This window comes from Psammomys obesus, unplaced genomic scaffold (assembly GCF_907164565.1).
Source record: "Psammomys obesus unplaced genomic scaffold, mPsaObe1.curated_primary_1811, whole genome shotgun sequence".
Classification (NCBI taxonomy): domain Eukaryota; kingdom Metazoa; phylum Chordata; class Mammalia; order Rodentia; family Muridae; genus Psammomys; species Psammomys obesus.
Window position 1 is genome coordinate 16,508,606 of NW_026596134.1, and position 24,868 is coordinate 16,533,473.

The window sequence follows — 24,868 nt, forward strand, 5'->3', positions numbered from 1 at the left end:
GGGGTTCTAGGTTATCTCCATGCATGGTACTTGGTTGGAGTAGCAGTCTCAGAAAAGATCCCTGTGCCCAGATTTCTTGGTTCTGCTGCTCTCCTTGTGGAGCTCCTGTCCTCTCCAGGTCTTTCTTTCTCCCCTTTCAGATTCCCTGCACTCTGCCCAAAGTTTGAGTCTCAGCATCTCCTTTGATACCCTGCTGGGTAGTCTTTCAGAGGCCCTCTGTGTTAGGCTCCTGTACTGTTCCCTGTTTTTCTCTCTCATCTGATGTCCATCTCTTTTGTCTTTCTGAGTGAAGATTGATCATCTTACCCAGGATCCTCCCATTGCTTAGCTTCTTTAGGTGTACAGGTTTTACTATGTTTATCCCATATTGTACGTCTAATATCCACTTATAAGTGAGTATGCACCATGTGTGTCTTTCTGCTTTTGAGATACTTCACTCAGAGGGAAGAAGAGGACCTCTCCTATCAGTGAACTTAAGGAGCGGCATGGGAGAAGATAAGGGATAGAGGGTGTGATTGGGAGGGAATGAAGGAGGGGGCTACAACTGGGATACACAGTAAATAAACTGTAATTAATTTAAATATACATATTATATATAAATCCACCCATCAATTCAGGGTGAGGCAACCCAATAGGAGAAAAGGAGTCTCAAAAGTAGGTAAAAGAATCAGAGGCACCCTCCTCCTACTGTGAGCAATGCCCCACATTGCCCCACATAAAGACCAAGCCAAAAGTTAACATAAACAGAAAACCTAGCACAAACTCATGCAGGCTCCAGGATTGCTGCTTCAGTGTGTATGAGTCCCAATGAGCCCTGCTTAGTTGATTTTTAGGGGTGTTCTCACCTGCTGTCCTCCACTCTGGCTCCTAACTCTTTCTCTCCCTCTTCTGAGAAGTTCCCTGAGCTGAGGAAGGAGACTGTTGGAGACCTGTAACCTGTATTCTCTCTTCACTTAAGGTTTAGTCACACCATTCTGTTTCTGCTCCCATGAAAAATTTTAATGGTATTCCAACAGTAAAATATAGTTACAAATTCAATAGAGATGGACCTACACTTCTTCATGCTTTGAGTTTTTGGTCCCCAGCTAGTGGTCCTGTTGTTGGAGTTTGTAGAAATCTCAGGAATTTGGACCTAATGAGAGGAAGTGTATCACTAAGTGTGGTTCTATAGATTTATTATCCCTGACCACTTTTGTGTTCCATTCTATCTATTTTTAAACCATGAAGTGACCAATATTCTTCAGCCACACATTCCTAGTGTCAAGATGTGCTGTTGTTATTGTTACTGTTGTAGAGGGACAAATAACTAATAATTGAACACTGTATAGCTATGAGACAAAATAAATCATCCCACTCTCAAGTTTGTTTTTTTTGTTTTTTTTTTGTTTTGTTTTGTTTTTTTTTGTTTTTTTTTTTTTTTTTTTTTTTTTTTTTTTTTTTTTTTTTTTTTTTCTTAAGTAGTTTGGTCATGCTAACAGTACGGTGACAAATACACACACATTTATCAGGCCTAATCTGGAATAATATTTTCACCAGTTGAAGAAATGTGTTGGACTCCTATGTGAGCCATCACTAAGAAATATAAAACAGGAATCTTTCAACAACAGAAGCTGGCTTTCTCACAGGTCTCAAAGCTGTGAGTATGAAATCAATGCCCCAGGGCAGAATCATGTGTCATTCTCTGCTCTTGATAAAGAAACTGAGAGAGTATGTGCTTACACTAAGTTTCTATGGCTGCTGTTAAGAAAGGCCACAGCTACATCCCTCCATTTTCCACTGTCGGTTCGTCTAACACTGCTGTGCTTGTATTCATCACCTATCCCTGGCTGTCTCGACTCTACTCACCTGCCTTTTATAACAGTAATACACATACTTGCATTCAGACCTCACATTTATAATTTAAAATAATCTCGCTCCAACATCCTTATTTTAATCTCATATGGCTCAAGTTTCACTGCATTAAGCAACTGATCTTAAGAGCTTGAGAGTTGATATTTGGTGGTAGTTGGTTAAGTGAATCAAAGGTTGAGTATGAAAAAAATCTATAAAATATAACATTGTGAATAATTGTGATTAACTGTCAAAACAAAATAAAATCAACAGCTTGACATGAAAATAAAAAAAACAAATAACTTAATTTTGGAAATGAACTAGGAGTAATATTTCCATGCCCTTGGTCTTATTGGAGAGTTACAATTTGTAAGTTTGAGAGCGAAAAGAAACTCAATCACTGAAGGCTGTATGAAAATAGGTCAGAATCCTTGAATCTGCAACGGGAAATCAAATTCAACCCTGGTTCCTAAAGAAACATCTCTTTTTGCATCCCTATTGTTAGCCTTTGGAGGATTTAAATAATTTAAGGCATGATATTACTAAAAGTTCTAAATCATCTTTGGGGAAATAAGTTCTGCATATGTGAATCATATAGGAATATAGTAGATCATCTTTGGGGAAATAAGTTGTGCATTTGTGAAACATATAGGAAAAGATATAATCAATATGTAATTATATGCTAACGTTTGTCTCTCTCAGTGGGTCTCAACTTTCCTAATGCTGCCACCATTTAATACAGTTCCTCAAGTCTTAGTGACCTGTAACCATGAAATTATTTTTATTGCTACTTTATCACGATAGTGTTGCTACTGGTATTTTAATGTAAATATCTGTTGCTGGTGATAGCTTTAGGAACCCCCTGCGAAAGGTTTATTAGAACCCCTAAAGGGGTTGAAAACTGCTGGTATCTGTTAGCATTTCAAGGATTAAAAAAAAAAAAGGAACTTTTATTTTTATTAGAGGCAATGCTTCATCAAGCATGGATAGAATACCACCTATGGAGAAGGTGGATCATACAGGATAGTTCACACAGAAGAAAAAAAAAAGAAAGCAAGGATAGAAACTGCAAATAAGAGCTCAGAAGATTATGATTCGAGCCATCTTGATGGATACAAGGAAATAAGATGGATGACTAAGACGCAGTCCCAGGTTTCAGTTTGGGTGAAGATCATAGTGAAGGTGTGTCCTGATGCTCTCCTCAAATCACGTGGGTCCTATGTACACTCACATGTCTCATGGACTGTTAGAAGTGTGTAGTCCCATTACATGTAATCAAGAAATGCCTGAAGCAACAAGGAGATTTTAGAACTCCACCACATGATGAAATATTTTAAAAAATACATAAATATTTTGCATCTTCTTGATTTTTTTTTCCATGGTTGGAGACAGGAAGTTCTGTAGAAAGCCCTTACTGAGAAAAAGAGAATGACATGCATATCTACAGAGATCCAGGAAGAATTTTTTCTATGGCAAACATGTAGTCTCTCACCCTACACAAAACAGTAGAAAGTTCCTCTTCTCTGAATGGTATGGCACTGTTTTACTGACTGTAAATGTGATAAAAAAAATAGATTGGGGAAGAATTAACATATTGAGAGTAGAACATCATCTAACACATGCATACAATCATGCCTGCAGACATGTTTCTTTTAGCAGTGTTCATTTGAAACATAAACATAGAGCCTTCAGCCTGTCTATCTTGGTAAAACTGATAAGGTAATATTTGCAAATTGCTCTGCGAAGCATAGATGTTTTTCTGCTAATAAAAACATTTTCTTAAAGTGACATTTGATTTGAAAGTTTTGAAAATTGTGTGTGTACAATTGAGAGGTTATTGTAAGCAAATGATACAATTTCAGTAATCAAGAAAGAGATGTGCAGCTGCCTCCATGTCTCCATTCTGCATATTCCTTTTTGTTGATTTGACACATATTTCAGAATTAATTTCAAAACAAGAAATATATAAGGCTGTGACATTTAACTTTGTTCTGTTTTCAGTTCTGAATTGCAGCAGTATGTGACCTCTGTGCACCGTTTTAGATACAATTCTCCCTGCCTTGCTTTTTTCAGAAACAACTTTCCCTAAGGCATTGCTGTGATTCCAACATTGTATTTAACTTTGGGACTGTACTGTCCAACAGGCAGAGCTTCTACATTTGAGATCTAATAGCATGTGAAAATAGTTGTAAAAATAGAAGTACATGTGCAAACATTAAAATGCAGTTCAAACAAACAGTTCAGGGAAATCTTTTAGTGTGAATTTTGAACAGCTAAGTTCTGCCAAAAAGAGTCAGGGAAGAAGAAATGGACAGCTGCCAAAGAAAAGACATTCTTCCATGAAAATCAAAATGCAAAGAGAGAATAAATGTGAGTGATAAGAGATTTAGATACACAAATAATATTTTAAAATCTCTAAGTCTATGATATGCTTATGAGAGTGTGGTACAAGGTGTAAAGATTTTGGGAAATAAAATTCCCTTCAAAAATAGAACTTGTGACTGTTGTAGAAGGATGATGAAGTTGAAGCCATCCTGGAAAACAGAGGAAGACCTGGTTTGAAAGCAAGCAAACAAACAAACAAGTGTAATTTTAAAGAGAAAAGGAAAGGAATAAAGCATATGCTAATGTCACCACAAGAAACTATTTAAACAGGAAAAAAACCTTGTGTCAAGTTTGCCATTAAAATAAACTTTCCAAGCTAGAGAACATACACAAATGAAATTTCAGTTAACAATATTATCTACAAGATTTATTTTGTGATACTATGGTTAGTATTCACAGAACCTTAACATAGTTTTAATACTGCATTGACCTATGTGTCTAGACTTGATACATAAGAAAGGATTTGTGATTCTTCTTATCATTTTTTTATTATTATTTCCTATTATGGAGGTTTTATCCCACTGGGTTTCTATTTACGGCTTTGTCATGTGCCTGTACGATTACTCTTGCTATAGTAATTTAGAATAGCAGCCTTTGAAGATCAGGCCAGAACTCAGTGGAACCTATGGATAGTATTTAAGGAGGGAAAACCAAGGGAAGTAATTACTATAATACAGCATGTCCAGACAGCAAGCTTGACCTTTCAGAATCCCATGAGGTGAAGTACATGCTCCGGTTACTGTCTGCACTTGTGAAGAGATGCATTTTTTTTCTCCTGCTAGGCTAAATGGCCTTTGTGAGAGATCCTGCTGAGGAAGGGATGGAGGGATTTATGGCTGCTGAGTTAATACAGGACACATAGTTGTTTGGCAGTCCAGGTTTAGATGCTGAGGAAGAAAAAGAGCATGTGTAATCCTACGGGGATCTAACAGCCTAGAAGTAAACAATGGTTAACACATAAGTTGTTTCAACTGATATGAACTGGGAAAGAAATGAAAAGGTAATTCTCTGAACAGTACAAAGCTGAACTTTAAAGATAATAGAATAGCTTCTTTGACATGCTGGCTAATTTCATTTAATATTGATGGTATGATTATATGGGTATGAAATTTCTCACACAGACTTTCATGTTTGAAAATTTAGTTTCTACCTGGTAGCATTGCTTTTTTAGATTATGGAACCTCTGAGAGGTAGGCATCATACCTGAAGGAAGTTGATCTCTGGGTGAGTGGGCATTGGGTTTGCAGCCCCAGCCCACTTCCTCTTCCCTAGGAAATTAGTCTAGCAATTTCAGGTGCTTGCTCCCATTGAAATCATACCATGAACCATTATACTTTAACCATAGTGATAAATGATATGTCTTCAAACCATAAGTCTATCTTTGCTTAAGTTGCTTTATTGTGTATCATTGGATAATGACAATGAGAATAGAAGTTAGTGAAAAAAATCAATACTAAGAAATGAAATTGTTGTTACAATAAACCTGTCCATGTTGTTTATAAATCCCTGGAACTGTTTTGCAGGAGTAATGTAGAAGAATTCAGTAACTACATGTGACACATGCTTTAGAATACTGTAAACACAATCTAATGAGATATTTGGTTAAAAAATTTAGATGAACAGAATGTTAATAGAAATGAGAATGGCAAAAATATGCTAATGATATATCAGATAGGAACAAAAAATCTATTGGCAACTGTACTGGAGGTTATACATTTTACAGTATGGCAAAGCTTCTGATTGTGTTCAGCAGGTGACCTGAGAATTGAGTATGGCAGAAATCAAAGGTAACGGTTTCACATTTTGGGTAAAATAAATTTCTAGGCAGAATAACAGGCAGGCTAGGGAAGGGTAAGAGGAAAAGTAGGACAAGTAAATACTTTGTTAAGGAAAAGACTGCTAACATGAACATGGCTGTGTGTTCATAGACAGATAAGATGTAGACAAAGGGGCTGCAATCTTTAATGTCACAGCTGTCATTAAGAGAAACTATACACTTTTCAACACTATAGTGGAGAATGTACTCCAAAAGCAAGATTCCACCTATCTGCGGCTTCTTCTGGGGAAAAAAATATAATTGTACTTGAACTGGGACTAAACTGGGGATATACCAATTTAGGGATTTCCAGTTTTAAACCAATTGCCCAGGAAAACATATTCCCAGCTGTAGGCAGGAGCAGACACAGCAAGCTGTGGTAGAAGAGCGTTTGATTAAATCTCAGACCTGCTTCTTGGTACTGTTTTTCAAGTATTCAAGAAGCAAGTATGGGGGAGATGATGAAGGTTTGTACTAAGGTTTAGGGAAGCTGCTGAGGCAAGGAAATGTGTGTGCATGTTGGGATTTCATGTAGGTACATGCTGAAATTTTTATGAATCTACAAATGTGAAGCCAAAGTCATGTTGGAGACCTCAAAGTGTTGAAGATGTTGCAAATAGAAAACATTTCCTGAGAAATGTTTCAGGTAGCAAGTGGGACACGCCACATGAGTGGAGGGTTGGGACATTCCAAACTCTTCTGTGCACAGATAACGTGAATAATAGCCCCATCTACCAAATTTTTAGAAGCAAAGGTTGGTGTTTGCTTTGTCGTACTCTGAGTTAGATCAGATCCTTACTTCTATGTTTTTATTCTTCTTGATTCCCTGGATAGTTTTTCTAATGTGGAATATATACAAGTGTGTAAGTCCATCTGTGGGTATGTACATGTGAATACCCATGCTTACAGAGGGCAGAGAAGATTTTCAGTTTCCTCTGAACTGCAGATAGAGATGGTTGCACTGAACCATCTCTCAGGGCCCTGATTCCTTTCTTTCTTTATTACAAATGTTTTTGTTTGTTTCTTTGTTTGTTTTCCAGATGTTGAACATGAACAATTAGTTAATATTTTTATGTGTTCAGATAAAGGATGACTTAAATCTCCGAAGAAAATTTTACTTAATAATATTGAAATATTATCGAGCTTTGTAATATATTATACATGATAGAGACTTTTGGTGTGTTACTGAAAGTATTCTGCAAGATATGTTTATAAGACCGTAATTATAGGCCAGAATGGTATAATTTGCATTGGCATAAAATGTTTCCTACACGCACATATGCTTTATTATGCAGCCTCCAACTTCTTTTAATAGGTTGTAGATTCTTTGGGAGACGGTGTCTAGCTGGAGAAAGAGGATCTCAGAGGACAGGTCTCCTTTCAGCTTATGTCTGCTTTCCATTCCATCTGTATATGTAAAGTGACATCTCATCCTCCTCTGTCCCCCAGCCATGAAACCACCCTATTCAGTTCCTTCTCCTCTTTGATGAATTATATGTCCTCAAACAATGAGTCATAATAAATGATTTCTCTCCTAGGTTGCATTGTGAGGTTTGTTGTTGCTTGTTCTGGTGGCAAGAAAAATAACCAATAAACAGTGAGGCCTCATTCAAATCATCAAGGAAACTTCTCAATCTTCAATCAGCTTTTCACTTATGAGATTTGTGTATCTTTCTATCTATGGTCACAAAGTCTAGTGCGACTTTTCATTTTCGACTTTCTCCACTAAATCTCTTAGAGCACCCTTGAGATAGAAGGCGTTAAGTAATGAATGGCAGTGACATGCATAGGGATGATCTAGGATATGTCTGACCATTGATCATCAAATATTGACATGATTCACACAAGGCACCTTGAAACATTACAAACCCAGTGGTTTCTATTAAGCCATGTCAATTCCGAGGGTCAGAATTGGGTATTAATAAACCATAGTTTTTCTTGAGATATAAACTCTTGTTAGTCCATTCACCTGGCTTTGAGTTTAGACCTCTGGTAACGTCTTGATTACTTGCTATAGTTGGGCCTTGACCATCTCAGGAATTATCATTCCCTGGACAGGTAGTCCTGACCAGGACAAGCTGAATATAAACCATATAGTAAGTCATAAATCAAAGCCCTTCATGGTCCCTGCTATACCTGCTTGTCTGTAAAGTGAATCCTTTGGTCAGAGGGAAGGGAACAAGCAAGCCTGCCTTAATTTGCTTCAGTGATGGACCTTGACTGGGAGTAGTGAGTTAATGATGAACCTTGACCTGAAATAGTAAACTCAACTGAATGTCTCTATCCCAGTTGTTTTAATGAGATTATTTTATCACAATAATAAAAGGACAGCAGAACTCTTACGCACAGCCATTGCTAATTTGATCACAATATCGTCCTACTCCTTTTGAGAAATTATGTTTGTTTCCTTGGTCCCTAAAGACACTACAAACAGATTATGCCTTGTTTAGCCTTGCTCAGAATTGCCATATCCAAGTGGCTTATACCTTCTCAGAGACATTATACTCTAAGAAAACTCTGTTTCCTCTTGAGTTAAACTAAATAATCTACACAGCTTCAGGGATACATGAATTTGAGTTGATCTAATAAAAATTTCAGCCTTGATTATGGTAGAAGGTGAAATCCCTTTGCCCATCTCAGCTGATTTGATCTTAGAGAAAACACTAAACAGACAACCTAAAGAAACTATAAATCAGTAGTTCAGAGTTAGGGGGAATGCACAGGGCCGAGTGCCGTCAAGCAGGGAAGTTTTAGTGCAGTGCTTCTCAACCTTCCTAATCTGAGAATTTATTTTTAATTTAAATTTAATTAATTTATTTACTTTTTTTAATTTGTTACAATTTATACACTTTGTATGCCAGCTGTAGCCTCCCCCTTGTCCCCTCACAATTCGCCCTCCCTTCCTTTTCTCCTCCCATGCCCCTCCCCCAGTCCACTGATAGGAAGATACTTCTCCCCTTCCATGTGACCCTACTCTATCAGGTCTCATCAGGACTGGCTGCACTGTCTTTCTCTGTGGCCTGGTAAGGCTTTCTGGAGGTGATCAAGAACCAGCCACTGATTATCTGAGAATGTCTAATACACTTTCTCATGTTGTGGTGGCTCTCAACTATAAAATTATTTTTGATTCTACCTCATAACTATAATTTTGTCAATGTTAAGATTTTTATGAGTTCAAGGCTTTTCCCCACTTTTTCTTCTAAGCGGTTTAGTGTGTCTGGTTTTATGTTGAAGTCTTCGATCCACTTGGATTTTAGTTTTGTGCAGGGTGATAAGTATGGATCTATTTGCATTTTTCTACATGTAAACATCCAGTTAAACCAGCACCATTTGTTAAAGATGCTGACTTTTTTTCATTGAATGGTTTTGGCATCTTTGTCAAAAATCAGGTGTCCATAAATGTGTGGATTTATGTCAGGGTCTTCTATTCGATTCCATTGATCCACCAGTCTGTTTCTATGCCGGGAGGACTCTTGCTAAAATGCTCAATTCCTATCCAGAAAGGCAAAGAGGATGGACATCAGTAGAAGGAGAAAAATGGGAACAAGTAAGGAGCCTGACACAGAGGACCTTTGAAAGGCTCTGACCTGCAGACTATCAATGCAGATGCTGAGACTTATGGGCAACCTTTGGGCAGAGTGCAGGGAATCTTAGGAAAGAAGTGGGAAACAGTAAGATCTGGAGAGGATAGGAACTTCACAAGGAGAGCAACAGAACCAAAAAATATGAGCACAGGGGTTTTTCCTGAGACTGATACTCCAATCAAGGACCATACATGGAGATAACCTAAGACCTCTGCACAGATGTAGGCCATGGCAGTTCAGTATAAAAGTGGGTTCCATTGTAATAGGAACAGGGACTGTCTCTGACATGAACTGATTGGCCTGCTTTTTAATTACCTCCCCCTGAAAGGGAAGCAGCATTACCAGGCTGCAGAAGAAGACAATGCAGCCTCTCCTGATGAGACCTAATTGACTAGGATCAGAAGGAAGAAAAAGAAGACCTCCCCTCTCAGTGGACTTGGGGAGGGGCATGCATGCAGAGGGTGGAGGAAGGGAAGGATTAGGACAGGAGGAGAGAGGAAACCACAGGGGAGATACAAAGTGAATAAAGTGTAATTAATAAAGAATTTTTAAAAAAGAATTTTAATGTAAATATATGTGTTTTTACATGGTCTTAAGTGACCCCAGTAACAAGATCATTCAGCTCACAATGGTGTCATGACCCACCTTGATTGAGTGCCTCAGTTTTAGTGAATGACATTTATGCTTTAGATTCTGAAAGATCAGTAGTGAATACTGAGGAAAAGATAGCAACTTGACCTAATCAAAAGCTTCTTTACTCTTCTTAGAAAAGTTGTTTGAATATTCGTATATATGACTCACATTGTAACATGGCTGTGATAATGTACCATATGGTTTTGGGTTTCTACTGGGCAGTGTGTACAGGAAAGAATAGACAGGGTTTCATTTTTCTCAGCTGTAAAGATGCAAAAATTTTAAATTAAAAATAACCTTTCAGCTGATTCCTTGCATAATTGCTATCTTGTTTTGCTAATACTGTGGCTAAATTATAACTTGCAGAAGCCTTGGGGATTTGCATGCTGGTTTATCCTCCGAATTTGCATTGACATGGTTTTCAGTCAAGTGTGTAACTAAATCCTGTGGCTATGAGCAAGGCTGGCAGTATTTGCATTGAAAATCAGTGGGAGATTAGAGTAAGAATGGCTCTATGCAGCCTCCCTAAATAGATTCCATGATGAAAATTCTGGATCTCTCAAAACACCATTCACTCCCATTAACTGACTGTGACTGCTGAGACTGCTCTTGTATCAAATACCCGAACCAACAAGAAAAAATAAGAGGAAAACATGCAGTCCACCACCACAATATGACACACGTCTATGAAATAATCATTTGCCAAGTCATTTTAAATGGGTATTTGAATAGGAAGTAGAGGGACATTCTTGTTGAAAATGAATTTCATGATGGAAACACAAAAACAAAGGCATCTTTTTCTTTGCCAATAACAAACTAAATACATACATTTTCTTTTATGATGTCATCAAAGGATTTATGGAGTATATTAAAAGACAGTCGGTGACACATTCTATAAAATAAAACTAAGTAAAAATCTTTGTAATCTGGGTGTTGTCATTTTTATTCTGTTCATTAGTTATTCATCAAGATATTTATTGTTTCTGTAAATACTGTTTATATTTCTTCAGAAGAAGAAACGAAATGAGAACTCTACCCAGCTTTACTAATACATGGAGTAGGCTGAGCCCAGAGTGTTTCTATTCCTAGGCCTAGTTTTGGAAGCTTCTAGCTTCATACAATCTAATCTTCTGCAAGTCCAGACCTTAAAGGCTACAGCTTCCAACCTCTGTCTGCCAACCTAGGCCTAGAATATTTTCAGCATCCAAGAATTACTGCTGAACAACTTTACCATTTCCAGCTCTTTCTGAACTGGTTTAACTCAGCTGTTCTGTATCAAAATTCCTCTCTGTTGGCAGATTCACACTAGTTTCTTTCCTCTTCTCACTGTATTGCTCTGCTTGGAAAAAAAACTGCCTCTGAATTCCACAAACTGAGCTGCATGAACTCAACTGCACTCAACTGAACCATACTGGACTACATTGAATGACACTGTACTGCTGAACTCTATCCAATCCACAAATTCTCCTGTACTATCCTGGGTTCCATCCCGTCTCTATTTGCTACCCAGGCTATGGTTCCTGGCTGTCCATGCAGTGTAGGACATGGGTTCTCTTTAATGGCCTGGGCCTCAAGTTAAACCGAGCACTGTTTGGCCACTCCCAAAAGTTCTGTGCCACCTCTGGTTTTATATGCAGAATTTTAGGGAATCTGAATTCAGGTTGTAAGAATGGATGAAAAGTTTCTTTTTTTTTTTTTTTTTAACCCACCAAACTGTCTCCCCCATCCACCTTTTCAGGTTTCTGAGTTCTGACTAGGTACAAAAAAAAAAATAAATAAATAAATAAATAAAAATAAAACTAAGGACACCAAACCCTCTTTTGTTGGTTTTTATTGGTGAATGTCTTAGCTAGAGATTTATTGATGTGATAAAAATCATGTCTGAAAGCAACTTGGGGAGGAAAGTGTTTATTAAATATTACAATTTATAGTACATCATGAACTGAAGTCAGTATAGAAACTCAAAACTGGAACCTGGAGTCAGGAAATAAAGCAGATAACATGTAGGAATGTTTCTGCCTGTTTTATTCCCTATGTTTTGCTCAGACTGCTTCCTTTACAAATCCAAACCAACTGCCCAGAAAGAATGAACTGGGCCTTCCCACATCAATCATTAATCCAGAAAATATTTCATAGATTAACCAATAGGCAATTTGATAAATTGTCTCAACTTTGATATATTCAAGCTTGTGTCACTTTGACCTAAATAAATAAATAAATAAATAGATAGATAAATAAATAAATAAATTCGATGAAATAATCACACAAACAAACAAAAGTCAACCACAATTACAAGTGAAAATATACAGACACTTTAAGACTAGGGATAGGCAAAAGACATCAAGAGGGCCAGCAGCTACATGGACCACAATGTGCAAGGGTGTGGTGGACAGATGGGAGAGAGGTAGAAGTGTAATCGTCTGAGCATTATGAAGAGAGTTGAAACTGGAGACAGGAAGGTGGAGAGAAATAGTGTGTGAGTAGCCATTCCTGCCACCTGAGGCCATGGTTAAATCTCAGCCCCATGCTATTCCTGAGGGCCATGTCTGGGTCCCTGGCCATGTAGCAGCAGGGCTCTGTGTGGATGTCCTTGACCTGTATTGCCACTAAAGGCCATGAAGACATCCTTGGTCTGGCTTGCCATCTAGGACCACCATGTTGAGGTCCAAACACTGTACAGGTACAGAGCTGGTCCCTCCCCTCACTGGCTGCAGAATTCTGGAGAGCAGGCCCTGCTCCTTGCCTGTTCCCCACAGTAGAGCTGGCCCTTGTGGCAGGGACACAGGGGGGTCAGCGACAAGGATATGAACATAGGAGACCTGGCCCTGGTCCACTCTGAAGAGTGGGTCCCACTGATGCACTAGGCAGCACTATAGAGCTGCCTCTGGTGGCATGGGTGCCATTGAGCCACCCTAAGGGCATGAAAGCAGGAGGACTGACCCTACCTCTTTCAAGCTGCGGCATTGCTTGAGCTAGGCAGGACAGTGCTGGAGAGCTTGCCCTGATGGTGTAGGTGTAAAAGAGTTGGCTGGTGGGCTGACTAACTCAGCTATCAACCAGGCCCAGATCCAGGGCTTTGATTTGGCATACCCCAATATCTTACCTCATCTATGAACTACGAGATTATGTGAAAAGGCCAGTTTTGAAGATCCAGAAGCTGCAGGATCTCCATGACACAGGCAGCAACAGGATATCCGAGAGGATCCAGTACTGATGATGTAGCAGAAACCAGGGGCCTTGAACCAGATCAATGGCTCATTGCAATGAACGTTTGCAATTTAATGGTCTCTCTTGCACATACTATGATACTCTACAGCTTCCATGAGGAGATGCTTTTTATGCTTTGTTTTGTTTTGTTTAGTTTTTATTTTTTTATTTTATTTTGGAGTTGAGGCTGCAAGGCAGAGGGGAAATACAAAGGCATGTGAAGCTGAGTAGGATTTGAGTGCACGAATTGAAACTCACGAAGAATCAGTAATTTTTTTTTTTTTTTTAAGGTTGGAGACACTATTCAGGTGGCAGAGGACTAGCTATAAGTGCATTTTTCTGTTGGTTTGGTCTCCAGCATTACAAAACCTGGTATGATGACACACACTTATAATCCCAGCACTTGAGAGGTGGAGACATTATGAATTAGAAGTTCAACCATAACCTCATCCACAGAGAAGTTTTTACATGAGGGGTTACATGAGCCCTTGGCTCAAAACAAACAGACAAAGGAAAAGAAAAAAAAAAATAACAGAACACATTTACTTTTCATGTACACAAAAAGGATATTTCACTTTCTTTGTGATTAGTGGCCCTCACATTTTTACCATCTTGGTCTTTTGTTAGGATTAACTTACATCTTCCCTTCACAACTGGTTTTCAACTAGTATCCTTTACTTGAAGACTGAATTTACAACATGGTTCCCAGACAAGATTCTTCATTAAGAGTCTTGTTAGTAACTTCAGAGTTTAGAACCTAATTGCGTGTTTTTTGAAACTCTCTACATTCTGATGTAAAAGAAGGACTGTGATAGATATTCCTGGTCCCTAAATTCTTTATAACTTGTTCTTACTTAACCACAAGAATACTCATTTTTTTAAAACTATAGATTTTAGTGAATCTATTCAAATAAATGGTAGTTGATGTCCTCAAAACTGATCTTACGAGCTGATTTTTCATGAGGAAAAAAATGCATGCCATTTAAGTAGTTTAAGGCAAGTTTTTGTTAGGAATTAAGTAATCACTGAACCAACTTCTTAGTTATCTCTCATGAGTACCTAAAAATGTTTGCCCTGATTATGATAGAACATGTTTTCTTTTTCCATTAAACACTTTTATTATGGAAAGAATCTATTAAATAAATTAAATTAAAGTTGTTTTAGGAGCTGGTATCTAAATATTGTGTTTATTTCCAATATATTGTTTTCTTTTATTTTTCTTTTCTAATATTTGGTTGCCTAGCAACAACAGAGCAGTGTTGTTTACTATTTACAAGCTGCCATAAAGTATCAAGTGCTGCTGTTTTTCAACATGAATACCTTCAACCAAATTAATAGTTTTTCTTTTGTTATTTTCCCAGTACTAATTCCTTGTGCAGTCCCTGTGCGTGTGTGTCAATGTACACAATTATTTTATTTCACTATACTAAATTTTAAACATTATACATTAGCAAAAATAATTTTATTTAAATTTTTATATAAACTTGATTCAAGAAAATATACAGCTAATGGAAGGAAAGTGTCTAAGCTGGTTTGTAGAAATCAAACAACTTTTGATCGTCATGATAAAGGAAGGAAGTTCACAGAATGATTTATTCCTGCCTTTTTAAATTTCAGCTGCCTTTTTAAGACCCTATGCTAGTTAGCATTGCATTTAGACATGGTAACAAAGTCATCATTTGTTCCATAACATGTGTTCTCCGTATATGGAGATATTGCCAATAAAATACCTTTTCCTATAAAATTCTTCATCATAACTTAAGTCTAAAGCCATTTTAATCTTTTTTGAATCACTTTTCTTGATGTTCATTCAACACAACTAGCTATTGATCTAATAACCAACCATACAGTTTAGAATTCATGTTGGAGTCAATACACAAGTCTATCTGTTCACATTAAATTGTAAGCTTGTGAATATATATGCTTAGCTATTTGTACATACCTGTATTGTCATCAATCAATGTGTATATATAAATATATATATACATATACATGGTTTAAAAAATTAAATTTATTTCCAACTCAACATTTTTGAAGGATTTTTCTTAACTGCCAAAGCAGATGCTATTCATTACACTTCCCAGACCATTATTTTTCTCCTGTAAGCAGCCTCACCCAATTTGGGGGGAGAAGGGAAGACATACTGAGGACTCTGGTTTTTCCTAACCTTCTCTGCAAGGCATCTGCTGAGACCCCATTCATCACAGTGAAATCTGTGAATGGATATCCCTGCAATACCCAAAGGTCTCATTGGTAACAGGGCTGCAATGTTTTACCACTTTCTGGCAAAGCAAAAGGAACACACACTTTTGTCAAACTGTCAGCAAACACTTCTCTCTTGATACAGTTTGCTCAACCTAACCTACTGAAATGTCAACTGGTCAGAAATGTTTCATTTTGGAAATAAAAAATAAATAAATAAACCTCATCCTTTACCTTTATGTGGTTCTCACAAAGAAGGACATTTTCCTCTGTGGTAGCTGAATATTGCCTTCAGAAGGGTACAAACTACTTAGTGAAAGAAAAAAAAAAGTCTTAAAAATCTGATTGTCAGAAGATGACCTTCCCCTGAGGGGGGAGCAGCCTTACCAGGCCACAGAGGAAGACAATGCAGCCACTCCTGATGAGACCTAACAGACTAGGATCAGAAGGAAGAAAAAGAAACCTTCCCCTACTGGTGGATTTGGGGAGGGGAGTGTGTAGAGAAGGGGGAAGAAAGGAGGGACTGAGAGGGGAGGAGGGAGGGAACTAGAGGGAGGATACAAAGTAAATAAAGTATAATTAAAAATAAAAAAATCTGATTATCAAATTGGGTTAGTAAGTCATGTGTACTTTACAGCTACTGAATTAAGATCAATCCCACAAATCCTTGATTCACCTTTCTCCAAATAATAAGAGATCAGTTATTTAACTACACTCAAATTGCTCTTCTCCTAGCTGACTTGGAAGTAATGGGTGGTTGCAATATGAGCTAGAAGACATCAGTCCCTCATCCCCAGGCAGACTCACCTGGGACTGAATGATAATGAGGTGTTAACTATATGACCCTCACTTCCATTCAATCAGTCATGAACACCATTTCTCTTCAATCAAGTACAGAAAAGACTGAACATGCCTTTCTGAATTATGTGTGGAAAAAAGTTAATCACATTGATTTTAGAGATGGGGAGAAAAGTATGAAAGAAATACAATGACATATTTTGTACAGGATATGAAGTGGACTAATGAAGCATACAACATTTTCCAAAGACCTGTGATCCCCTTTATAATTCTTCCTTCCACTAGATCAAAAGCAAGATACTTGGGAAAGTCAGTGTGCAGGCAGAGTTGCAAGTGGACTCTTAAACTTTCTATTTACTTTATTTGTCTTTAATCACAAAAGAACATTTTGTTTCTAAATGTTTTCTTTGCTTTGACTTTTTAAGGTACCCATTTGGATCTCGAATTTTTCCATATCTGTTGGGAACTGTAGGAGAAACTTCCATGTCCTAATGAAACTATTCCTTCTAACTAATGTCATTATGGTTTTGAATTCCACAGAAATTACAAATCTTAGTGCATATTTCTTTTAAAAAAATATTCACTAATCAAGCCTAACAAACTAATAATTGTTTTAAAGTACGTCAGTAAATGTTCACTCCACATTCAAAATTGTTTAAATACACATGTTAACAGTTTAGAGTCTAGAATAAACACATACTCTGTATTTCTTAAATAATTAGATATTTAACTGACAATTAATCTACACAAGTGCCTAAATAACATTTTAAAAGAATAAATAAGGTGTAGTATTTTTAATCAGACACTGTTCTGTATAAATATTGCAAACATTAAATGTAAAATTAGAAATACAGATTATGCAACATTTTCAAAATGCAATTACAAAGGTGACTGTGATAGAAAACTTTATATAAAATATTCAGAAATCCAAATACATGCCATTTAAATTAATTCATTTTGTTAATTTTCAACTTCTTAATAGTGAAAAGTATAACTCAGTGTAAAGTATTTTGACATTTTAGGCTTCCATATTTTCTATTTCCATGGCACCAATTGGATAATTATCAGAAACAAAATTTTGAGTTTGAATAATATATACCAAGTGATTTTTAGTGTTTGTAACAGGAGTTTTGTTACATAAGTAAGTTGTTATGAAACAATATTTTTTATTGTGCCACTGTCTGCTTTTCAGACCTAATATAAATCAACAGTAATTACCAAGATGCTATGCCAGCAGGCATGATACTGTATTATTTTGACTTTTAGACATGGGAGAGGCTCGTTATGTTATATTCTAAGTATTTTAGGTAGACTACATATAGGCTATTTTTTAGTATGAGAAAATGAAAAATACCGAATTATTATTTTTTCCATAGTTCAACCATCCTGGCCATGTATCTTGCAGTTATGAAAAGACATGAATGCAATTGTCATAAGTGAACAATAACATTGGCAGTGTCTCATTAAAAATTAACTCGTTTATGTCCTGTGTTTGTTGTCTGTGGTAATCTATCTTGTTTTCCCTCTGAGTTACAGTTTTTAGCTAATGATTCCTCCCTAGCAATAATATCACATTCTAATATTCCATAATCTCAAACTATCTTATCCCCTACTGTCAATTGTCAGGCCTGTTTCTCTGTAGTGATTTTGATTGTTTTCAACAGATACATATAATACAACATAAAGATGACATGATACACAATTTATGAAAGTTCCTTATACATTAGTCCAAAGAAAAATTCCATAACTTCTGTAGGAGCTTTCTCCATTAGCTTAATCAAATGTGATCCTTTATCACATGGCTCTCCTTTACATAGTGTTCTTAATCCATCCATGGTATTCAGAACTTAGAAACAAGCTACCATCTGACAGAGAACAATGAGCAACTAGCAGATGGAGCTCTAAAGTTTTCTGACTTCCTTCAGTAAAAGTACAATCCTTGATTATCTGAGTCATCGCTTAAATAAAGCTTAAATGAAGCATGAGTTTACATGCTAGACCATTCAGAAATAATAATGCAATATTTGTCTCGGAGAGATGGATCCATAGTTATGAATGCATACTGTTGTTGAAGATAATCTGAGTTTGGTTCCTGACACCATGTCAAACAGCTCAAAACTCTCTGTCTCTTCAGTTACAGGGAATATGATGCCATCTGGCTTCCACTGCACCTGCACTCTTGTGTATCATCCCCTCTCACATATGCAAACACACAAACAAAAAAAATAAACAGAGTTGGATAGCCACAGTGAATAAAGTTAAAAGAAAAAAAAAATAAAAAGAATATCCTCCTTACTAGATATAAAAGCCAAAAAAGTTGTCATACCCAAATGTATCTTGATTTCTCAGTGTCAGTGTGTAAATAATTTGTTGAATATTCAAATAAAATGTTGTTAAGTGGGTTTATATTATAATAAAAATAAACTAAGAAATAATATGGTATAATGGAAGGACAATCAGGATTATATATAAGGAAGCTAGGTCAAACCCATAACTAGCTTGCTGTGTTAGTTATAGGGGTGCAGTACCCTGTTGTTGATAAATTGCAGTTACACTCAATAATAATTACTGTGGTGGTAAAATCACATACTGCTTCTGAGAGTCAAAGCATTTTTTATTAAGAGCTGGTCTCTGAATTGGAACTACACAAATTCAAATACTGGGTACAAATTACACTTTTGATTTTGATCAAGTTATATAACTTTTCCAACTGTTTGCACTGCTGATTATGAAACAGACATAAGGCTACCTAATTTACATGCTGTGGAATGACTTAATTCCGTATAATTCATGTATGGGATTCAGTAAAGAGATGACTTAAAAACTGTAAAGTATCAGGCAGAAAAATGGATCATAGGTTAACTTAGTGTTTGTACCTTTCCCTTTAAGCTTTTTTAGCTATGTAGATTTTAGAATTCTCAAACAAATACCATTTGCCCTATAATGCTTTGTATTTAAATAATGTGAAGTCCAAATCATTATTATTTTTTTTAGTTACATTAGTTACATATATATTTTTTTAGTTACATTAGCAAGACACTACTGAGACACCATCTACCTTGAATACTTTACTTCAAATGTGGTAAACCTGCAGACTAATAGTAAACAAATCCTAAAGTGTGATATGATTATTATTATTTAATGTCTTAATTATTTATAATGTTATATAATATATTTTCTTCATATTCATTCTCCTTACTGCAACTTCTTTCTGACACATTCTTAGCTATGTACTCACCCAAGTTCATATTCTCTTTCTTCAACCTGAACTCTATGGAGTCCAGCTTCTTTTGTCTGACTGCTCTTGGGAATGGCAATTGTCTTCGAATATAGTCAATACAATAGATGTCACATTGTAAAGTAAAACAGACTTTCCTCTCCCAGAATGAATCACAGCCAATAGCTTCTCAGAGAAGGATGCAAATTCTTGCCTATCTCCCAACCTCATCTTTGGGATTTTGTCTAAGTTAAGTACGCTGTAGGCTCCAACATTCACTATGAGTTATTTTACTTGTGCATCTGCAGATTTTTTTTCCAGAAAATAACTTTATTGAAGTTACACAATGTCTCTGACTCTTAACATCTTCTGCCTCTCCTTCTGCATAGATACCTGAGTCTTGAGAAGAGGGTAATACTCATATTCTAGTTAGAACATAGTACTCTGAAGAGTATTTTCTCTGAACATTGATCAATTATGAGTTTCTCTTTTAATTTCCATCTATTACAAGAAGAATCTTCTCTGATTTGCAATATGCTTGTCCATGAGTAAAGCAAAAGACAATAATAGTCCTTTATTAATGTCCATTTAGCAGAATAACAGTAGTCATGGCCCGTGACCTAGCTATCCACATATTCGTGGACTTGTTGAAAGCATCAGCTATTAGTTCCATTTTTCCATTTTTATTCATTTTATGTATTTACTTTGTATCCCAGCTGTACTCCCTCCCTCATCTCCTCCCAATCCCACCCCTCTCCCTTTTCTCCTCCCATGCCCCTCTCCCAGTCCACTGATAGGGAGGTCCATCTGATCCTAGCCTATCAGTTCTCATCAGGACTGGCTGCCTTGTCTACCTCTGTGCTTGGTAAGGCTGCTCCCCGCCTCAAGGGGAGGTGACCCAAGAGCCAGCCACTGAGTTCATGTCAGAGACAGCCCATGTTCCCTTACTAGGGAACCCACTTGGAGACTGAGCTGTCATATGGAGTGGTCCTTGAAACAAATCAAAAAGTGGTTGGTTACTCAGATAACCTTTATTGCACTATGTACCAACTAGAACATCTTGACAGGTAGATCATTAATACAGTTTTCATCTTGCTGCAAGGAGCAGGCAGAGGGAAGAAGTAATCATCATTGTCACCAAACAGTGAACTATCACGTGCATTCTTCATTTTCATTTTCTCCTTAATGTGAGAATCCTAAGAGTTGACAGCTGCAGTGAAGGAAATGAGCAAATTCATGTATGTCTCCATTTTCCCACTTTTAGCACTAAAAGTTCAGAAAACTTCAACAGTAGGTTAGCTCCCTTCAGTTCTATGCTCTACCCGAAAAAAAGATCTCTTAATTCCTAAACAAAGTTCAATTAACATCCATTGCATTACAATAAATTGATTTGTGGTTGGTAAGATGGTTTTATGGTAAAAGTGCTAGCTAACAAATCTAATGACCTGAATAACATCTCCATGTGTTTCACATCACGTAAGAAGAGAACTAAGCTGTCTTCTAAGCTATACATGTATCCTTTTACACAATAACTTCGTAAATGTAATGAAATGTTAAATCAATAAATAAATTTAAGGGGTCTTGCCAAAATTAATCAGTCAGTTTTCCATGAATGCTGACATAATGAAAAATGGCATAGGCATCTTACATAACCAAGAAGTTACCAGGTGAACTGACAAAGATATAAGAATGTCAAGGAACTTCAAAAGACAAAGTAAATTCAGTAGTATAATAAAAAGAAAATTACCTAGAAAATGTTCATACAAAATAACTATATTTCTTTTCATCTATCAGAAAGAATGAGAGAAGTTAATCTTAACTGACTAAAGTTGTAACATTAAGTGTCAGAATTTGGCATCAAATTTCATTTTAATACAGTAATTACTATATATTTGACAAATACTAACAGCTTGTTTAAATATGAGTATGAGGCATTATGGAAAAGTATTATGAGATATATTTCTTATTAAAAGATTCAAAATATTTTAATATATGATATTTGGAAAGTCACACTCAATTAGATTAATATATTAAATATCTCTGCTTTAAAGAAAGCATGGATAAGGGCTCTTACTAATTATTAGCAGTAAAGCAGAGGATAAGGGTCTGTTTGATGATTCATGCTTCGAAGTTCCATCAGTGGTATCTTTGTCCTGGCGTTCCCTGGAGAGAAAATGCAGGCCAAATAACTTCACACTGTATACTCCAAGCTTTGGTGGCAGTAAATCAAAGGGTTCAAGGTTCATAAGTCATATTTTCTGCCCCAGTCCCTGTTAGGAATAACAACAGAACGTACCCTCCAAAGTGTTTTAAGTACTTCCAACTGCTGTTGGAAGCAGGAAGGGCAAAGGTAAAAAGCACACACCACATACAGAAAAAGTAAAGAAACAACATCAAACTTGAAAAATAGGCAAAGAAAGAAAACTGCTTGTTTTGCATTTAGATGAATGTTAGGGTATTTTTTCTTCCCACTTATTAATTCGCCAAGTCTATGCTCCTCTGTAAGGGCAGAAAGTCAAGCAGTTTTGTCCTCTGTGTCCCTCTGTACTCTGGGTGACTCCTCTTAGCTCTGAGCTCCCACTGACATCAAAGGAGGAAAGGCTAGGGGAAGTCCCGACAGGGGGCTGAGTGGGAAAGAGCAGGCATAAAGCACAGGGTTCAGTCATCTGGATTGAATGCTGTTCCTTGGCATCATCTTTTGAGATCACTTAGGTGATTTAACATCATACACAGATAGTAGAGGTTGTTTTATTTTTTTCCTTTTTAGAGAATAAACATGTACATTGTGAAAATATCTTAAAACTACATAATAAAGAATTCTGAATGTTTGTATATCTGTTGTTCTCTAACCAGAGAAACACTGGTGATGTATTCTAGCAGTTCACTGTGAACCTCCATTTCCTAACTCATGGATGTATGTAATATAGGTCTGTTGTAAATTAAAAAAAAATGAGTATTGGACTGTATGTTTATTATTAGCCTTATGATTATCACAGCAGTATTACCTAACCCCTACCACAACAAACAAACAAACAAAAAACAGACACCTGTTAGATTTTGTAACTGTCTTATTTAATTTGGGCTGGACAGATATTTTACCTACAATATCCTCACCATCCATCTCCCAGACCTCATCCAGTGCCATCCATCTTAATCCTTCCTATCTGGTATACCTTCCACACATCATCCCATGGTACTTTTCTTGTATTCTTCACCTGGGCTTCTTTATGCCCTTGTTGGAGTCCTTTCTCCTCTCCCAAGTAGTTTCTTCTCCACTCTAACCAGCTGTGATCTTTTATTTCGGCCTCTCTTCTCTTCAGTCCTTCTCCCGTGATTCTTTCTTGAACCAAAAAGCTCGGGAACGTTAGCCACACGTACCCCATTCTACCCTGCCCGGGTATAGGCTGTTTAATCAACCAATCAGACATAATGTTGGGCAGGTTTACACAACAAGGATAGATTTACATGAGAACATGCTCTTCTGAGCAGGGACAAGATCTTGGAGGCCGTAATTAACATTAGACCAAACCCCAACATAGGTCACTGGCAATGTTGATGACTTCATGGGGACTAAGTCAAAGTACTTATAAAGTATATTTGTTGTTTAATGACTTGACTATTGCATAATTGGCCAGGAGTTGTGATGGTATAGAAACATGAAAAAGCCAAGAGATGTTAAGCAGTAAGATCCTGACAGCTTTTATGTTATCATTTCAATACATGCTTATTCTTCCGTGCCGCAATAATCTCATCTTTCTTTTTTTCTCCCTTCTTGTCAAGTACTTCTCTTGATTTACATGTTGAGGTGAACAGGAACAAACATACTCACTTTTTCAAAGCACTTCACTGAAAATAAATTATTCAATATGCATATCTTATTTATGTAAGAATGGTTTGTGTTTGAGTCATTTACTGTTGTTGTTATGATTCTTAGCATGCCTGCTTGTATCCAGGTCTTACATCAACTTCATTTTTTAAATCTTATTTTCTGGCTATATCTTTACATTAACAAGTTCTGTTGTCAATCAGTATTTCACAGTCTAATTTCTAATATTTCCACTAAAGTTTCCACAGCTCTGGTGGAATTTGTTACTTGAACATCATACTCATGTTATCCTTCTTCCAAAAATCAAATAATGAACCTTGAAACTGTGTGACTAATTTCTTCCAGAACTTGTCACTACCAAGCACTCATGTTGAATGTTATTCCATTGCTAAATAAGAAGATTTGCATTCAGCCAATTTTTTCTGTCCCCTTTGCTTCTCAAATATGTAAACATTGATCCCTATAGTCACCACTAAAGTAAAACCCAAGATGTTTTAACCAGGTTTTTTTACACATAACTTCTCAAGAAACCTTATTCTTTTGGATATACATTAGTGAAAGGGTGGTAACAGAGTATGGGGACACTGAAATCATTCACTTTCTCTGGTGCCTCCTATGTTGTGATAATAAAATTCAGGCACAATGCACATATTACATGTTACCATACTCTGAAGTAGAAGTTTCTGATTCTCTTGATGACTCAGTTTTGTCATGTGGTGTTTTGCTGAAAGCTGGGCATGTGATGTTTTTGTTGAAGGTTGGTTTGTGGGAGGGCACATGATGTTTTGTTGTGAGCTCTTTCATGTAAGGGGTGTGACTTTGGCCAGTTGAGAACATCCATGGTAGACTCTGAGGGGAGGAGATATATAGAAGCCTACACACAGTGCTTTTTGGATCCATATCGCTGTGCTGATCTTCGTACTTCACCACTTGACTTCACAGAGAGAAATGTTCTAGAGAGCTCCTTGGGGCAATCCACCTGAGTCTTGTGGCGTTAACTGATTTGTGTTGCTGCTTGATGTTGGCCTTTGGACTGGACTGCTGGTGTCCAGATGACTGTGTTTGGCCATCCCCTAAGAACCCCAATGATCAGGAAATAGGTAAAAAGAGGTAAAAGAGGTCTATTCCCTACTAATTAGCCTTATTCCCTACTAATCTCCTGTCTAAGGTCAGGGGTTTGGAAGAGAGGTAAACGTGTTTAAGAACCCCAAATGAAGTAGGTTTGATGAAAATCTTAGCCTGCAATGCTCCCTAAACTATGGCCCAATAGTCTTCACTAGAGGAAGCCTCCTCATGTTAAATCTGGCTACCAACCATTTGTTTCCTTCTGAGTTTAGCTTTTAACTACAGCAATGTAATTGAATAATTAC